Here is a 20515-nt window from a genome sequence, read left to right as displayed (position 1 = left end):
ATACTCTCTCACTAACTCATGAATACTACGGCTCCCTACAGTATCACAATAATCTCTCGTTGACTGATGAACACTATGGCTCCCCGTACTATCACAACACTCTCTTGCAGGTTGGTTAACACTACGGCTCCTCATAGTATCATAATACTCTCTCTCACTGACTCGACATGGGCTCACTCCATGGTTTTCCCCGAATAATCCGAAGTGATTACTCCCACTCGGATCCACTCACCCTCTTATCCCCCTTAATCTCCTCCTCGATTCATCACCGCACTGAGTTCACTATCAAATACTCCACGGCTCAACCTACATAGGTACACAACCCCACCCAGGTTAAGCATCACCACTCCTAACGACAACCGTCGTGACCAACAGTTTTTCTTGTTGTAATTCACATTCTCGGATACTCCCATTTGATGACAACTAGATGAAGAGCTCCCGCTGGAACCATAGTCACTTGCTACTCCATTTGCCATCTCATAACTCAACTCTCAAATATTCCGAAATTCAGGGAATCATACTCGGATACCTTGGTACACCATCACAAAACCTCACAATGTCTTGTTTCAACCACTAATCTCTACTTACGGCATCGTACTCAGATACCGCCATGCATCCTTTCAAAATCCCACAACTGATCTTCCTCTCACACAACTTGCATCTTCGGAATATTCCAACTCTCAACTGAAACACGGAGGAATTGTCAATGACTCAGAACACGTTGCTGAAAATCCAAAATTCTCTCCTCTATTGCTCAAAACCCATGCAAGAATACTCATACCTTCGCTGGAGTTGGTTGGCCAATCAGGTTCTACCCTTCCCAAAGGGCATATAACAACCCATACATTGAACCAAGAATTCTCAATCGCCGAAACTATCCTTACAGCCAACCACCTTGAATTTACCATTACAACCTTGAAGAATTCCTAACCAAAACAAAGTCTCCAACCAACGTCCACCAGCCGTGGAGACACTCATCCTTTCCTGAACATGTACAACATGCATTATCTCGCTTTGCACCTCACCTCGACCACCAATAACCCTGGTCTCATGTATCTGTACCGTAGGTCACTATACCCAGTCCTCTAACCGCTCCTGAACAAATCTCTAATATTCTCAAAAAAATACACGGTTCTCCCCCACTCAGGGTTCAAACTATCACCATTTGGCACACCAACAATCTATTCCATAGACTATTTTACCAGGTATATCACACTTACTCTAAGAAAGCACCACATTGATAGGTTTTATACAAACAATCCTATGTGTTCATGCAACCCTAATTGGATCTATGTTCTCACTATTAGACACACAACTTTATGAACACAAAAAGAAACGTGGGATGCTCCTATGATTTTCGAAATCCACATAGGAGAATAGAATACATACCTTTTGTTGTTATATAGCAATAACAACTAGTTCCTTGAATTTCCTTAGCTCTTAAAAGCAAGTACCATAAGTGTAGTACCTCTAATTGCTCACAAACACACTTTGGGTGAGAGGATCAATATGAGAGAGAGGAGGAAGGTACAAAGCTCCACAATTCGACCCTAGTAGGGTTTTTCCAAGGAGTGATCAAATTCTAGTGCCTTAGGGTGCTATTTATACTTAAGGCTAGCTAGGGTTTCAAGGTGGAAACCCTAATCCCTTAGCTTAGGGCCTAAGCAAGTCCATGGACTCCTTTCCTTAAGCCCTTGGACGAAAACCCCTAGATCCTTCTAGGATTTTCGTTGAAGCCTTAATAAAGGTGATCCAATATTCCAAAGTCTCAACTATCAAATAATTATAAAACAGCCCCTTTACTTTTAATTAATTCCTTTAATCCTAAAATTAATTCCTAATTAATTTCTGATTAAATACTAATTAATAATATGATTCCAAATTAATATATTATTCATATAATATATTAACAAATCATATTAATACCCCAAATTATTATTCTTAATAATAAACCAGCCTCTCTCCTCAAAAGTCATCCTATCTAGTCACCAGTGTGAAGGCAACCCAAAAGGACCATGCTCACAATCGAGTCAAGTACATACCAAAATAGTTATGGACTTAGACACTAATCCAATAATCTCCCACTTGGATAAGTCTAATAACTATTATGTGTATGACTTCAGAACCTAATCAGCAATCGTAGCTTTCAAAAGCCGTTGTCAACTTTGATCGTATCGGAAGTGTGTCCTTTAGATAAGGGATCATATATTCCTCCATTCTTGATATCTCATAGACATGAGACATGGATTGAAATCAATATCTCAGTCTATGTGTTGTTTCCCGATTTCCAATTTATGACGATTGACAACAGACTACAATTAAACACATCAAATTAGTCCCGACTTGGCCAAGCGCTTAGGGTGTCATCACTAAATCATCGAGGGGCCCACAAATATCGCTTTTATCCCACTTTGGGAAAAAGGAATGGATAAACTTCGACTCATAGCTTGGTTCTACTCACTCATCGAATCACACACAACAATAGGTTTTATAACACCAAGATACTGGTGCGTTTACTTATCATCAATGTGCAACCGACCAACAAATAACAACTATCACGTCTCAGATTCAAGAATATACAATATTATCGACTCACAATCACTCGTGATAAAATCCATGAAGTGATTTTTGTGAGCGTGGGTTTAATCCAATACTCTAATATTATCAAAGCACTCATGAACTTTGCATCAAACTTGTGTTATGTCTAAACTCTTTAGACAATCTACAAACAGATTCATGAAAGTCTTCCTTCATACCTACTCCCAACGTATGACCGACTGTGGAGGTTCAAATAACCCAGTTATTCTGGAAGTCAAAACATGTAAAGAGAAACACAATGATAATACTTAATCCTATATGACCCGAAACTTGTGAGTATAAATAAATCACCTTTATTTAATCACAATATTGATTACTCATTATTCATTGTTTAATGTTTCAGATAATCAACTTTATAACTCGAATTATAACCACAATTGTCCCATGCTCCAAGCATGCACACTTTGTTTTCCTATGGTCCATACTTTGTGAAATAGATCAATTGAAAAACCTTTCTAATGAAACTCATTTCACAATCCCCAATCCTTATAATTAGTGTAAGAATACCAAATTCTTGTCACTTTTAGAATATGTCAGATTCTAATATTTTATGCAATGATCTTGTCATGAAGTCATGGCACAAAAGTCACAAAGACTTGGCCAATGAAATCACAAGGTACTGTATCAGAAATTATTACAAAACAATTCTATAGATGTGATGTCTCTCACTCAAAGTACATTCCTTTGAACATCCTTTTTGCTAAAAAATTTCTAATCTAGACATAAATTCTTAATTTCCAACTCCTAATTATTGAAACATTTCCATATTTACCATATGACAACTCATTCTAACGAGAATCTTATCTATTCATAATAATGTCGATATGGCCCATCCATTACTATACTTCCAACTACTCCCAAGCGACGAATCATCAGCGAACTTTGGATCGTCCTTTGATAGTTGTTTAATTATTTTAGTCAAAACCGGTTCTAGTCCCTTTTCCCTCTTAATGCCCTTGGCATTTGGAAAATTTTAGAACGATCAAATATTATATCATTTGCAATTGATCCTATACCCGAAGCGTGTGGGACACGATGCATAATGTCTTACACAAAGATATGATACTTTATCAATCTTCTACCATAATATTTTATGTGTCACGTTCTGACTAGTCGAACTATGAAGAGGGATGACGTAATCATAATCGAAATTTGAGAACACATTATGTATCCTTTGACTAAATTTATTAAAATTTCTCAATCCAAGCTTTAGATTTTGAAACGAAGTACAATATTCTCTCCCTTATTTATAGCAAAACAACTTTTCAACCGCTACAACTTTGCAAAGTGAATCTTTGTTTTCTTTAATTAATATTGCTAACTTGCAATACTTAACATAATAATCATACAAGCATAACACTTATGATCCTACTATTATGATGATTATTATCATATAAGCATAACACTTATGCTCCCACTAGCTTTTACATGTATTCAGAAAACAACTAAACTTCCAGAAAACAATGCTTATTGAATTTCTTAAGTTCATATTGTTGGGTTATGAGCATTATAACACTCCTAAGTGTACATGCAACCCTAAATACCTTGGATCTATGTTTTCTCTATTATACATGCAAATATCAACTTCCCAAGGTATTGTTCTATTCTAGCATACTAAACTTTGAATAACACAAGTTAGAATAACATACCTTTTGTTGGTGCTTGTCTTCATGAAGCTTGAGTGCCTAGTGCCCCAAGTGTGACACCTCAAATGGTTCACACAACACCATAAGCACTTGGAACAACTTAGAGAGAATTCTACACTTCATGAAAACGGCTAGCCCTTTCTTTCTCTCTAGTGGCCGATTTTGGTCAAGAATAAGATGCTTATATAGTTATACAATTAGGGTAAACCCTAATTGTCATGACTTTCCATTTCCTTGGATCCATTGGTTCAAATACACCATGGAGCATCCATGGACCATCCTATGGGTTTTAGCCCAACTTGATAATCCATGGAGCATTAGCCCGCTATATGAGTATGGATGATTTGCACAATCAACCCATATATTTAATTAGTCTTCTTTTGATCACTTAATTAATCCTAGATTAATTCTTGATCAATACTAATTAAATAATCTTATTATTCTTATTATTAATATACTAGAACTTATAATATATTAATAACCATAAGTGTCTTATTTCTCTCATTATAGTCTATCCAAGTGCATGATGCCATGCAACCCAAATGGACCATGTCGGGTCGGGTCAAGTCTTACCAATTATAGTTATGGACTTAGACATTAATCCAACAGTCTCCCACTTATATAAGTCTAAAACTATTATTGCGTATGACTTCAGGAACCAACTGGCAATCGTAGCTCTCAAAAGCTTCTGTCGAACTCTGACCTTGTCGATAAACTCTGACCTATTTCAATGACTTGTCCATTAGATAAGGGATCATATATTCCTCCATTCTAGATATCATATGGACTGAGACATGGATTATAATCATTCTCTCTGTCCATTTGTTGTTTCCCGATTTCCGATTTATGATGACTGACTAATTAAACAAATCAAATCAGTCCTGGCTCGGCCGAGCACTTCCATTTGTCATCATCAAACCATCGAGGGGCCCACAGATATCGCTTTTATCCCGAAGGTAAAAGGAATGGATAAACTTCGACTCATATGGCTTGTTCTACTACTTGTTGAATCATACACAAAGACACGTTTTATAGCACCGAGTTACCAAAATGCGGTTTCATGCAATCAATGTACTATCAACTCATAGTAACAACTCATATCTCTAGGTTTGAAGAATATAAGATATTATCGTCTCATGATCACTCGTGATAAAATCCATGAAGTGATTCCAATGAGCGCGGGTTGAATCCAATACTCTGAACTTATGAGCACTCATGAGTGTTGTAGCCCTTTGTCCAACACCTTAGACCTCTACATGCCAACCCATGACAGTCTTAATTCATATCTACCTCCAACATATGACCGACTGTGGATGGTTTGAATAACTTAGTCATTCCGGAAGGATAACCCAGTTTATTCGGGAAGTCAAAACATGCAAAGTGAAACACAATAATAATTGAATCCAATATGGTATCAAAACTTATGAACATAAATAAAACACCTTTTATTTATCACCATATGATTACCCATTATTCATTGTATACTGTTTCAGCTATCAACTTTATTCTTGAATTTAAAACAATACTTGTCCCATGCTCCAAGCATGTACACTATGTTTTCTAAACACTAGTCATGCCATACACCAAGTATGCATACTATGTTTGTCTATGATCTTTACTTTGTGAACTAGATCCATTGAACATAACTTCAATGATTCTCTTTTCACACTCCCAAATCCTTACTGCAAATACAAGAATTCCAAATTCATGTCATTTACTGAAATCTGTTAGATTCTAAACTTATATGCATTGATCCTCTTGTAATGATTATGCATAAAGTCAGAAAGACTTGACAACAACCATTACAGAGCATTCCAAATGAGATCAGATCCTTAGAAACATCCTTCTTGCATTAAGTTTCCTAATATTAAATAGATTGAAAATTCTAACTTTGAAACATTTCCAAATTCCATTTTGGCTATCACTTTTGAACAAGAGTTGCCTCCTTACAGATTATGTCAATATGGTCCTTCCAGAATTATCACTATACTTCCAACTGTCTTTGAGCAACCAATCTTTGGTAAACCTTAGATTATCCTCGACAATTGTTTAATCCTTTTAGTCATATCCAGTTCTAAACCTTTTGCCTTCTTAATGCCCCAGGCATTTGGAAAATTTTAGAAAGGATGAATATAGCACATGTAATTGATCCTATATCCGAAGCATATGGGACACGATTCATGATGTATCACATAAAGACTAAACCAGTCTTTTGCTATAACATTTCCATTTCTATTTGCCAAGTTCTCATAATTCAGATTATGAAAAGGGATGTCGTAATCATATTCGAATTTAAGAACGCAAATAATGGACCCATATACATAATTTCCTTATGTTGAGCCATTCCAACATGAAATTCATATATATATATATATATATATATATATATATATATATATATATATATCCTTGACTAAATGATTAAAGCCTCATGATCTAAGCTTATAGATTTGAGATGAAGTATAGTTTACTCTTCCTTAATTATAGCAAAACAACTCTTTCCCAATTGAAACATTTTGTTTTCTATAATTAACATTGCTAAATTGCAATACTTTATCATAATTATCATGCTCCCACTACCATGATGATTATTAGCATAACACTTATGCTCCCACTAGCTTTGACATGTACTCAGAAATCAGCTGACTTTCTTACCAAAGTTCAGATTTCTGATACTAGATTGTTTTGATAAAACTTTATCAAAAAACATACACCTTCCCTTAGATAGCACACTTGTGTGTCTAAACAATTATGAAGAGGGATGCCGTAATCATAATGGTTAGACCTTTTTTCCACTTCTCACAAGTCTAGGTTAGTGTGCCGGTAAACCACACACGCTCCAGTAACGACTTTGAGAATGCAAATATCACAATTGCTATCTAGCTAAAATCCACTTAGTGAAAGTGTTTCCTCACCATCATTTTCATGAATCGGAGAGAAACCTTATGACACTTAGATTTAATGGTGTATGTGTTCTTATCCATGTGAATTGTCGAAACCATAGTCACAAGACAAGGATAATGACAAATCCAAACTCATATGGACTGAACTCAATCTTAACTTCTTGCCACCTGGCAGCTTAAGGGCCTGCCATTGCTTCCAAGTTGTTGTGCAACAAATTGAGAACTCTAAGAACTTATATGCCAAGCCAACTTTAACTGGAATGGGCACAGAATATGTCAACACGATAGGTTATAAACCTCAAGTCGTGTGCTAGAGAAGAACTCCAGGTTCTATTCTTGATTAGTTCTTGAGACTTTCAAGACCTTTAAGACTCCCACTGTCCTCTTGACCTATAAGACTCCCTTGTCAAACATCCAAGAGATAGTGCGGATTCTAATCAAGAAAAATACTTAACACAATTGGCCTAAGTTGGTCTTTGTTTTATCCAAAACATCACAACTTACCAATTTCAAATGTACAAGAGTAGAAAACTTTTACTCTTATATTTGACAAGTGTTTTAAACCATCTTTGAGACATGTCACTCAAGTTACAATCTTGGAGTATGACTCTAAGACTTGTATTGGAACGAAGTATGACTCATCTTCTTGATGTAACCATTTCAACAATTCAAGTTCCTCTTCTTAGTCATAAGAATGCACTAAGATTTCCTTAGAGAACTAACTTTGATATGGTTTCTTAATCATTAAGATGATCACAAAACTGATACTAAAGTACTCTCCTATCTTTTCAGATTTGAGAAACTTCTATCCTTCTGCCTAATTTGATTCTTCTTATTCGCTCTGCCTTACATTGGAACCTTTTTCCAATGTCTCATAATTACACTTAAGCTTGTAAGTATAACCATATTTACTGAACTTTAGTAAATTATGATGAATAATCTTATTGATCTTTTGTGGTGGACTTGACCAGTGCACAATAATGTGTACTCGATCCCTTAGTCCTTTACTTGACTCACACATCCATGTGAACAAGTAATTAGTCTTAATTTTCCAATACTTGAAAGTTCTCTTTCATCATGTTATACAACTTGCATGATTCCAAGTTCCGGTCCAATTGAGACTTGGGTGATGAGAATCTTTCCTTATTTGGTAAATTTAGACATTACCACAAATGAAAGAATCAATTTCATATTTCCACTCTTGCTATTAATGGAATCATATAAGCAACAATTTTTCCTCAAATGCCATTGTAAGGATATTTATAAATAAAATCAAAAATTTTCTTTTATTTTAAAACTATGCGGAAAAACGTATCCTTACAATCCATATGAAAACTTGTTGTTATCTATTCCTAAGAAAGATCTCATAACTCCTAAGAAGTAGCTCAAGAATCCAATCTTCAAACCATGCGATAGAAATCCATCTACGCGATCAGATTCAGCATACTCTTTCTTTATGTTTCTTCCCTTTTCTTTGATTCTTAAAACATCACCATGTGACCCAGTCACATCAAGTATCAAGAATCTCAGAATAGAAACTTAGCAGAGTTAGATAGTGGACTTTACCTAAAGTAGAGTCAAACTTATTGACTTTAACATCCTAAGGTGAATTTTGGCAGCTTCGCAACTAATGACCCTTCCTTTGGCAATATAAACATATGGACCCCTTGATAATGGTACACAAGACTATCACAGACTTAGCTTTTCTCTTTACCATTTGGTCAACCTAGTTGACTATGGTCAATCCCTTACCTTGGGAAGAGAATGCTTTTCTGGATTTCTTGTGTCACTATTGTCAATGTCCATCAAGTTTTGAGGAAGTTGATCTTAACAAATAAATAAGATCATTAAGGGTCTTGTCATAGTCTGTTTCATAGGTGTTCCAAAAGAACTCACTATGTGACTTAGAAAGTAGTTGAACCACCAACTTTCTCAAGACTTTGACACCCAACTCTCCCGGCTTGTCAATATGTGACTACATCTCCAAGATGTGACCACACCTCGACCTTTACTTGCCAATAGGGCTTGAGTGACCTTAAACTTTTCAAGAACTTGTGGGTTAGGGAGAATAATTTGAGGAGGTGAAAGAAGTATGATTTCCAAGGGACATCATCTTCATTTAGGAAAGCTTGTTTCAAGAGATTTGGGAAGATCATAAATGTCTAAACCAGACATGTTTTGGGAGATATTCAAGATAGTTGATCTAAAGTCCTTAATATGACACCCAATCGGAAATATTAAGGCTAGGACCCAACAAACTATTTTATAACTTAGAATAGGTATGTCGTAATCTAAGTTATAAAATATTTGAAGGTAGGTGAATGACGATTCACCAATTTCCACCATGAAAAATGAAATGTGTTATTAGGTTTTAATTGGATTTGAAACTCCTAGATCTTTGAGATTCATTGAACTGCTCAATGACATGTTTCAATCTCGAGAGTGCCCTTCAGGTTTTGTGACTGGGATGCCGAGGATCACAAAACAAGGTGTGAAGTAACCATGCAAATTACTTGGTACCCTTAAGTGTTTACCCCTCAATCGATGTGTCAATTAACCACACAAGCTCCATCGATACTATGATAAACATTAAGTTACCCTTTGCCTACCTTGTTAAATACAAGTTAGTGTTCCGGTTAACCACACACGCTCCACTAACCGACTTAAACAAAGTGCAAAGTGTAATTTCATGGATTAGCACCTTATTCACATTTTCCTAAGTAACTAAGATTGGGTATTATTAAGAGTTTAGTTACTTAGTATTTATCATTAATACTTTTAATGAAGGGAGAATTATAGTCCTGTCAAACCCGTTCGACTAATGACCCTCCACCAGTCAAGCAAGCGGTGGGTGAGAGTGGACACCCATTAAGTTGTCATTTTATAGGCAACAACCTTATACCCACCTTATAGATCGGCTTCGTGAATGAGGCGTACTAGCGGTAAGACTGACTTTACTCTTATACATATATATATATATATATATATATATATATATATATATATATATATATATATATATATATATAATTAACTTATAATATTATAATGTATAAGGGTTGAATTTTAACTTTTAAAATTCTAAGGGCTAACTTGGAATTAAAGTATTCATAAGAGAAAACTTTACAAATTCCAAAACTTGAGGGCAGGTTTTGAACTATTCAAAACTAATTAATTCCATAACTTATGTGTTTAAAGTAGTTTTAATCCAAAAACTCTTCACGTTCCATAACTTGAGGACAAGTTATGGAAGACTTTAAACTAATAAAAGAATTAATTTTTCTTTATTTTACAACTTATGGAATTAATTAAGGTTACACTTTTATTTATTTATTATTTAATGAAGAGACTCTTGGTCCTCCATAACTTGAGGACAAATTATGGAGTCATAACACCAATTAATTAGAACTAGACTCTTCATTTTGTAACCTTTGCCAACTTTTATGAGTTTTATGAAACTTAAATGTGACTTTTCATATAACTTGAGGACAAGTTACAAAAACACATTTTAGAATCAACTCTGAGATTAATTTGGATTGCAAACAACTTTTTCACTCAACTTTTCTATTAATGTAAGCAACTCATAAGAACAAGATAATTCAAATCAAACTTTTTCATGTAATTAGTCTAAACTTTAAACTAATACAAAACATGAATCTATTGACAATTATCTTTGAAATTGGATTAGCATGAACATTACCACATCAAAAACAGGTTTATAAGTTCTAAAACATCTTAGGGTAATGTTCCTAGTCCAATTCCAGCCAAAAAAGTTCAATTTATGTTGTCTGGGGTTCCAACTCGTCGAGTGCACTAACCAACTCGGCGAGTTGGATGCTTTTTGCCTTGGACTCGTCGAGTCCCTTCATGGACTCGGCGAGTCTGATGGGCAGACAGCATCAAAACTCGATTTTTCAGCTCCATTTGCAAGTATAGCAAGAAAACAAGCCTAGGCTCTGATACCACTGTTGGGTTATGAGAATTCTAACACTCCTAAGTGTACATGCAACCCTAAATACCTTGGATCTATGTTTTCTCTATTATACATGCAAATATCAAATTTCCAAGGTATTGTTCTATTCTAGAATACTAAACTTTGAATAACACAAGTTAGAATAACATACCTTTTGTTGGTGCTTGTCTTCATGAAGCTTGAGTGCCTAGTGCCCCAAGTGTGACACCTAAAATGGTTCACACAACACCATAAGCACTTGGAACAACTTCGAGAGAATTCTACACTTCATGAAAACGGCTAGCCCTTTCTTTCTCTCTAGTGGCCGATTTTGGTCAAGAATAAGATGCTTATATAGTTATACAATTAGGGTAAACCCTAATTGTCATGACTTTCCATTTCCTTGGATCCATGGGTTCAAATATACCATGGAGCATCCATGGACCATCCTATGGGTTTTAGCCCAACTTGATAATCCATGGAGTATTAGCCCACTATATGAGTATGGATGATTTGCACAATCAACCCATATATTTAATTAGTCTTCTTTTGATCACTTAATTAATCTTAGATTAATTCTTGATCAATACTAATTAAATAATCTTATTATTCTTATTATTAATATATTAGAACTTATAATATATTAATAACCATAACTGTCTTATTTCTCTCATTATAGGCTATCCAAGTGCATGATGCCATGCAACCCAAATGGACCATGCCGGGTCGAGTCAAGCCTTACCAATTATAGTTATGGACTTAGACATTAATCCAACACATATTTCTAATACTTGATGCTTTGATAAGCCTTTATCTAAGCTTCTTAAACTTATACACATTTGCCTTAAAAAGCTCACACGTGTGTCTAGACAAATTCATAACTTATGTTACTAAGTCCCAAATGTTCAGACTAATTGCTAAATCTCATTTTCGAACTATGGAAAGGGATTTCGTAACCATAGTCGAATTTGAGAATACAATTTTCACAATTGTTATCTTCTAAAATCTCTCTTAGTGAAAGCATTTCCTCACGAACATTTTAATGAAGGAGGGAAACCTTATGACACTTAGATTTTATAGCGTATGTGTTCCTATCCATGTGAATTTGTCATAACAACAATCATAAGATAATGTTTGTGACAAATCCAACTCATATGGATTGAACTTGTTCAATCCTGATTTCTCTCATTTTGGTAGCACGAATGCCCACCATTGCTTATAGATTGCTAAGCAACTCACCCTTACCTTATCAATGTACATTCCATTGATCAGGGTGCTTGCCTTTATGCATTCAAATGAGAACTCATAGAACTCACATACATAGTTAACTCAAATGGAATGGCATAGAAAACAAAATTATTTCAACATGATAGGTTGTAAACCTCAAGTCAAGTGCTAGTGATGATTAACTAGGTTTATTCTTGAATTTGTTCTTGAACTTTTTCAAGACATGTAAGACTCCCACTGAACCTTTGACATATAAGGTTCTCTTGTTAAGAAACATTTCTTGACAAAACAAATATTCAAGAGTTAGTGTAGCTTCTTATCAAGTTTAACACTTCACTCAATTGGTCCTAGTTGGTCTTTGTCTTATCCAAGACATCACAACTTACCAATTTCAAATGTACAAGAATAAGAAACTTTCTACATTTGATAAGTGTTACAAACCTACTTAAGACTTTTCACTCAAGTCACAATCTTGACTCTAAGACTTGATATTGGAACGCAGTATGATTGACTTCCTGATTTAACCATTTCTACAATTCTCGACTCCTCTTCTTAGACATGCAATTGTACTAAGACTCGCTTAGAGGATCAATTGAGACATGGTTCTTAATCATTAAGACTTATCTCGACTCCTTCTTCTTAGAATAGAGAAACTTTTATCTTTTTGCCTACTTGATTCCTCTTATTCGTTCTGCTATTGATTGAAACTCTTTCAATCAACTCGGAATTATACTCAACCTTATAAGTATAACCATATTTACTAAACTTTAGTAAATCATGACGAATATCTTTGTCACTCTTATGGTAGACTTGATCAACGTACGACCTAGTGTACTCAATCTCCTAGTCCTTCAATTGACACTTTGTCAAAGAATTAGTCTAAATTTCCTAAATGTGAAAGTTTTTTCATTCATCATACAATACTCGTTGCAGGATTCCAAGTTTCTATCCACTTGAAACTTGGGCGATGAGAAACTCTCCATATTTGATAAACTCTCAACACTTCCACAAATAACCTAATTAAGAATCAAATCCATTTTGCTAATAATAGAAGCACACAAACATCAATTTTTCATACACGCCATTGTAAAGATAAATAAATAAGATAAAACCAAAATTTATTTTATTGCAGAAAAATTCGTCCTTACAATGCAATTCAATTGAAATACTATGTTATTTCATATTTCTTAGCAATCTATTCTAACTCCAAGTAGTAGCTCAAGAATATAATCTTCAAGCAATGTGATCGAAATTCATTTCTTCATGATTAGATTCAGCTCACTTCTTCCCTTAAGCTTCCTCTATTTTCTTCGATCCTATAAAACATCAAAATGTAATCTTATCACATCATGTATTAAGAATCTAGAATAGGAACTTAAAAGAGTTAGTTAATGGATTTTACCTGAAGTAGAGTCATATGTCTTGACTCTCCCATCTCTTAGATCTCTCAGGTAAATAGGGCAGCTTCGTCTCTAATGCCCCTTCTTTTGGCAATAAAAGCAAATGGATTCGTTTGGAATGGCACAAGGAACTGTCTCAGAGTTTACCTTTTCTGGATTTCCAATGTCACCATTTTTAATGTCCATTAAAGTTTGAGAGTTTGATTCACCAGACAAATTTGCTTGACCAGCACGCCAAATCATTGTTGATTCAGTAGCTATAAGCAAATAGGTGAGATCAATGAGGGTCATGTCATGATCCATCATATAGTACTCTCTAACGACCTCACTATATGATTCAGGAAGTGACTGAAGAACCTAGTCAACAACCAACTCACCTGAAATCTTGATACCCAATATCCTTAAACTATCAATGTGTGACTTCATCTCTAAGACGTGTGCACACACAGGTTTCCCATCTTCGTGTTTACTTGCCAACAGGGCTTGAGTGATCTTGAACTTTTCAAGCATTCGAACTTGTGGGTTTAGGGAGACTAATTAGAGGAGGTGGAGGACGTGAAGCATGATTTCTTATTCCTCGATCATATCGTGAACGTCATCTTCATTTGGAAAGCTTGTTTCATGGAATTTGAGAAGACCATGATTGTAATAACTAGACATCTACAAAACGGGAGAAAATCCAAGTTAAGTTGATTAGAATCCTTGATGTAACACCCAAATGAAACATCAAGGCTAGTATCCAATACAATACTCTGGAACCTAGAAAAAGGATGTTGTAATCTAGTTGCAGAATATTTGAAGGTAGGTAAATGACGTTTTACCAATTTCCACCATGAAAAACAAAAAGGAAATTTAAGTTTTAAATTAATTGAAACTCCTAGATCCTTTTGAGATTCATTGAACTTTTCAGTGGCATGTTTAATCTCAATTATGCCCTTGTATTCCTGACTGGGATGCCGAGGATCACAAATAAGGTGTGAATAACCATACGAATCTACATGGTGCACCAAAAGCTACTATCACCTAATCAATGTGCCGGTTAGCCACACACGCTCCATTGATCTATGATAAACATCGAGCCACCCTTTGCCACCAATGTCAATCCCAAATTAGTTTGCCGGTTAACCATGCACGCTCCACTAATGTTTGACAAGGGTATGAAGTGTAATTCCATGGATTAGCATACAATTTCACATTTTTCCTAAAGTAACTATGATTTGGGAATTTGAGAAAACATGTAGTTACTTTGTACTTCATTATACTTATAATGGAAGGTTTCGTCCTATCCTACCCGTTCGGCTAACGACCCTCCACTAGTCAAGAGTGCAGTGGGTAAGAGTGGATACCCATTCAATCGTCATTTTATAGGTAATTTCCTTAAACACCCCTTATAGACCAACTTCATGAATGATGCCTACTAACGGTAAGACTGACTTAATCTTATACATATATATATATATATATATATATATATATATATATATATATATATATATATATATATATATATATAATCATTAATCTTATCATATTATAATAGTATAAGGGTGTATTTTAAACATTTCAAAATACTAGGGTTTTAATCATATTTAACTTTTTCGAAAATTAAAACTTTTTAAGTTTAATCTCTTAAATATTAAAATATTGATTTAATAATTATCCAAAATTAAACAATTAATTTAAAATTATTTAATCTTGTAGGATTATCTATTAAATTAAACAATTAATTTAATCTAATCTAATATCCCCAAAGATTTGAAAATTTATGGAATGGGATAATTCATAAGATCTTTAATTATCTATTTAAGGAATCAAGGATAAGTACAAGATATGGCATTATCCAAATCCCTAAAATCTGGGAATCATATCTAGGGAACAAGGAAAATTTCGAAATTCTAGGGTTAGACAACCCTAAAATCGAAATCTTGGGGCCAAAGGAAAAAAGGCTTAGGAAACCCTACCAAAATTTTGAAATCTAGGATTTAGAAACCCTAATTTCGAAAATTAAGCCTACAGGGTTTATTAACCATAAACCCTAATTGTCATATTCATACATTTGTATCAAATCTAATTGAAAACAAAACCTAAGGCTCTGATACCACAGATATGTTTTATACAAACAATCCTATGTGTGCATGCAACCCTAAATTGATCTATGTTCTCACTATTAGACATACAACTTTATGAACACAAAAAAAAAACTTGGGATGCTCCTATGATTTTTGAAATCCACAAAGGAGAATAGAATACATACCTTTTGTTGTTATATAGCATTAACAACTAGTTCCTTGAATTTCCTTAGCTCTTGAAAGCAAGTACCACAAGTGTAGTACCTCTAATGGCTCGCAAACACACTTTGGGTGAGAGGATGAATATGAGAGAGAGGAGGAAGGTACAAAGCTCCAAAATTCGGCCCTAGTAGGGTTTTTCCAAGGAGTGGTCGAATTCTAGTGCCTTAGGGTGCTATTTATATTTGAGGCTAGCTAGGGTTTCAAGGTGGAAACCATAATCCCTTATCTTAGGGCCTACGCAAGTCCATGGACTCCTTTCCTTAAGCCCTTGGATGAAAATTCCTAGATCCTTCTAGGATTTTCATTCAAGCCTTAATAAAGGTGATCCAATATCCCAAAGTCTCAACTATCAAATAATTACAAAATAGCCTCTGTACTTTTAATTAATTCCTTTAATCCCAAAATTAATTACTAATTAATTTCTGATTAAATACTAATTAATAATATGATTCCAAATTAATATATTATTCATATAATATATTAACAAATCATATTTATACCCCAATTTATTGTTCTTAATAATAAACCAGCCTCTCTCCTCAACAGTCATCCTATCTAGTCACCAGTGTGAAGGCAACCCAAAAGGACGATGCTCACAATTGGGTCAAGTACATACCAAAATAGTTATGGACTTAGACACTAATCCAACACACATAACACTCAATTGCCTTCCTGATAGAGAACAAGCAACTCCAAACATCCTGAATCTCAGATAAAATCCTCGAAAACTTCCCAATGTGTCATCCAATCACATTGACGCACTATCGGACATCTTAACTGTCCCATAGTAACCATGACTCTCAGTCTGAAAATAATGAACTATCACACTCCTCATCTTTGACTCCCCAACCAACATCCCATCATGAGAATTATCATGAGAGAAGATACCCCACTCCCACACTCGATATCCATCAGAGATAATGAGAACCACCACCCTAATGTACTCCTCTTGATCACCCGACATTGTTGCTAACATATGCACTACTATACTCAAATAGGGTTTATTCTTGTGTATGACCATCTCAGTCCCCACTGATGACCCTCTCATGCGATAATATTGCCTTGTGGCAAGCATACTGCCCATATACTCTAGTCAAAAATCGCAACCAATGCTACCCCACAAGGTTAACCTCCAAGCTCATAAACTAGAAGCTCAATATCTCTTCTGCTTCTGATGTGAAATGAAAATAGCACAACTCTGATCACAGAAGGTGACATCTCCACTATCGGCCAATTGCTCAAGTCAGACCCTAATCCTCCACAAAGCACCATCTCTACTCATCCTTGAGTCTTGCGACTCCAATTGGCGTCTCACCAAAAATCTCTCGGAAACTGACTCGATTTCCCTCTCAAGGTATGCTCTATTGAGACTCTTCCAATATGGCCCTCAGACCTCACACTCTATAACATCTGATCCCAGACTAATCAATCCCACTGGATAACTGGTAAAACCCAAAGCACTAACCACCACGAATCATGGTAATCGAACCATGTGATCATCTCTTGATCTGCTACGAATCATGGTACTCGAACCATGTTATCTCCTCTCAATCTACTACGAATCATGGTACCCAAACCCTGTGATCACCACTCGATCTGCTGCGAATCATGGTACCCGAACCATGTGATCATCTCTCGATTTTCTGTGAATCATGGTACCCGAACCATGTTATCTCTTCTCAATCTACTACGAATCGTGGTACCCGAACCATGTGATCACCTCTTGATCTGTTGCGCATCATGGTACCCGAACCATGTGATCATCTCTCGATTTGCTGCAAATCATGGTACCCGAACCATGTTATCTCTTCTCAATCTACTACTTAGAACCTCTAGAATTCTCCCTATTTTGAGTATGGGTCCTCTGCGTTCAGTAGTACGGGCCCATACTACCTGCCACATCTACCCATAATTTCTACATGGATCGTCCCATATTTCCTATGTAGCTACCCAACCTTCTCGATCACCAACCCTGATAAACTTGGTCGCTCCCCAGTGAATATTCTCCTCTAACAACATACTCATCTGACTAAGGTCACTCCCTAGGCTCTTCCTAGGTTCTCACACTTCTCTATCATTAGCTACTGAAGAACTCCTTATGATGCCAGCAATCTACCTCATGAATATCGTCATATTCACTTACTAGCTGACTCGCATCATCGAGAGTTCCACAAAGCACAAAGCAAGCAGCATTCGGGCATCGAATAATCTCCATTATCACGTAAAACGACTCTAGGTTATAGCTCTATTTTCTCTACACACACTCAAAAGTGATGGTTTTTGGTCATAAGACATCCTATGTGCTCATACAAACCCTAATGCTTGGATCTAGGTTTCTCTATTGTACATGCTTTGAATCCAAGACTATAAACCCTAATTCTAACATATGGAAATCGACATTAACATATAATTAGGTTTAAGAACATACCTTGATTGTTATATAGCAATAACAATCCTAATTCCTCCTTGTATTGACTTTGGAAGGCTTAGAGTCACAAGTGTCACTCCTCTAAAGGCTCACAAACACCATAAGCAAATGAAGAAGGTATAAAGAGAGAGGTGAGAGGTTAGAATTCGTATCTAGGACCTCTTGGGAAGGTATTCACGAATTCATGACCCTAGGGGTGTTTATATAGGTATAGAGATAGGGTTTCAGTCATTATCCTTATCTAGTTGATTATCCATTAAGCAACCAATAAGATAATCCTTGAATCCTTATCATACTCGAATTCTAAGGCTTTACAACCTTTAATTTGTCCACCATATAAATAAGATAATCCTTACCTTATTTTGTAACTATCACATAATTACAAATCAGCCCCTCTAGTTTAATTAATTACATTTGATCACAAAACTAATTCTTAATTAATTATTGACCAATATTAATTAAACAAATATGATTTCTCCTTTAATATATTATTCTTATAACATATTAATAAATCATATTATCCTCTCTCTCTTTATTCATTTCTCCAATCAAGTTACTTTGGTGAAGGCAACCCAAAAGGACCATGCACCAACGGGTCAAGTACATACCAAAATAGTTATGGACTTAGACACTAATCCAACAGTCTCCCACTTGGATAAGTCTAACAACTATTCTGCGTATGACTTCAGATCCTGATCTGTAATCGTAGCTTTCCAAAGCCACTGTCAACTCTGATCATATCAGATACGCGTGTCCTTAGATAAGGGATCATATATTCCTCCATTCTAGATATCGTATGAGATATGATTTCAGATCATTCTCTTTGTACTATATCTCGATTTCCGATTTATGACGACACACTAATTGAACAAATCAAATTAGCCCTAGCCCGGCCGAGCATTTACGTATGTCATCACTAAACCATCGAGGGGTCCAAAGATATCGCTTTTATCCTACTTTGGATAAGAGGAACGGATAAACTTTGATACAATGCTCTCTTGCACTCACTCACCGAATTACACACAACAATATGTTTTATAACACCAAGTTACTGGTGCGTTTACATATTATCAATGTGCAACCGATTCACAAGATACAACTCACACATCTCGGTTTCAAGAATATAAGATGTTATCGTCTCACTAATCACTCGTAATACAATTCATGGAGTGATCTAAGTGAGCGTGGGTTTAATCCAATACTCAAATCATATTCATAAGCACTCATGAACGTTGCAGCAAACATTTGCTTATGTCTAATACTTTTCTAGACAATCCACACACCAATTCATGACAGTCTCCATTCATATCTACTTCCAACATATGAACGACTGTGGCCCGTTTGAATAATTCAATTATTCTTAATAAACTCAATTATTCTGGAAGTCAAAACATGCAAGGTGAAACACAAGAATAATACTAATCCCATATGGCCTCAAACCTTTGAGTATAAACAAAACACGTTTTATTTATCAACATATCGATTACTCATTATTTGTCGTTTCGGGTAATCAACTTTATACTTGAATTATTACACTTTTCCCATGCTCCTAGCATGCACACAATGTTTACCTATGGTTCTTACTTTTGTGAAATAGACAAATTGAACACGTTTCCAATCATTCTCATTTTACAACTCCAAATCCATTTTCTTAAGTGTAAGAATATCAAATTCTTGTTACTTATAGAATCTACTAGATTCTAACACTTTATGCAACGATCCTTTTGTAATGTCACTGCACCAAAGTCTCAAAGACTATTGCCAATGATATTACAAAGTCCTCTATCGGAGATTGTTACAAGACAATTCCTTAGATACGATGTCTCTCACTCAAAGTACATTCCTTTGAACATCCTTTTGCATAAAGGTTTCTAATCTAGTCATCGATTTTCAATATTTACTTCCTAATATGGACACGCTTCCATATTTTCCATATGACAACTCATTTCTTAATAGAATCTTATCTATTCGTAATGATGTCGATATTGTCCATCCAATATGGAAACATTTCGATAATTTCCAATACTATCCTTCCAACTACTCACAAGCGACCAATCCTCGTCGAACTTT

Source organism: Lactuca saligna, chromosome 5, assembly GCF_052625555.1.
Source record: "Lactuca saligna cultivar CGN05327 chromosome 5, ASM5262555v1, whole genome shotgun sequence".
NCBI classification, from domain to species: Eukaryota; Viridiplantae; Streptophyta; class Magnoliopsida; order Asterales; family Asteraceae; genus Lactuca; species Lactuca saligna.
This window is presented reverse-complemented; position numbering follows the sequence as displayed.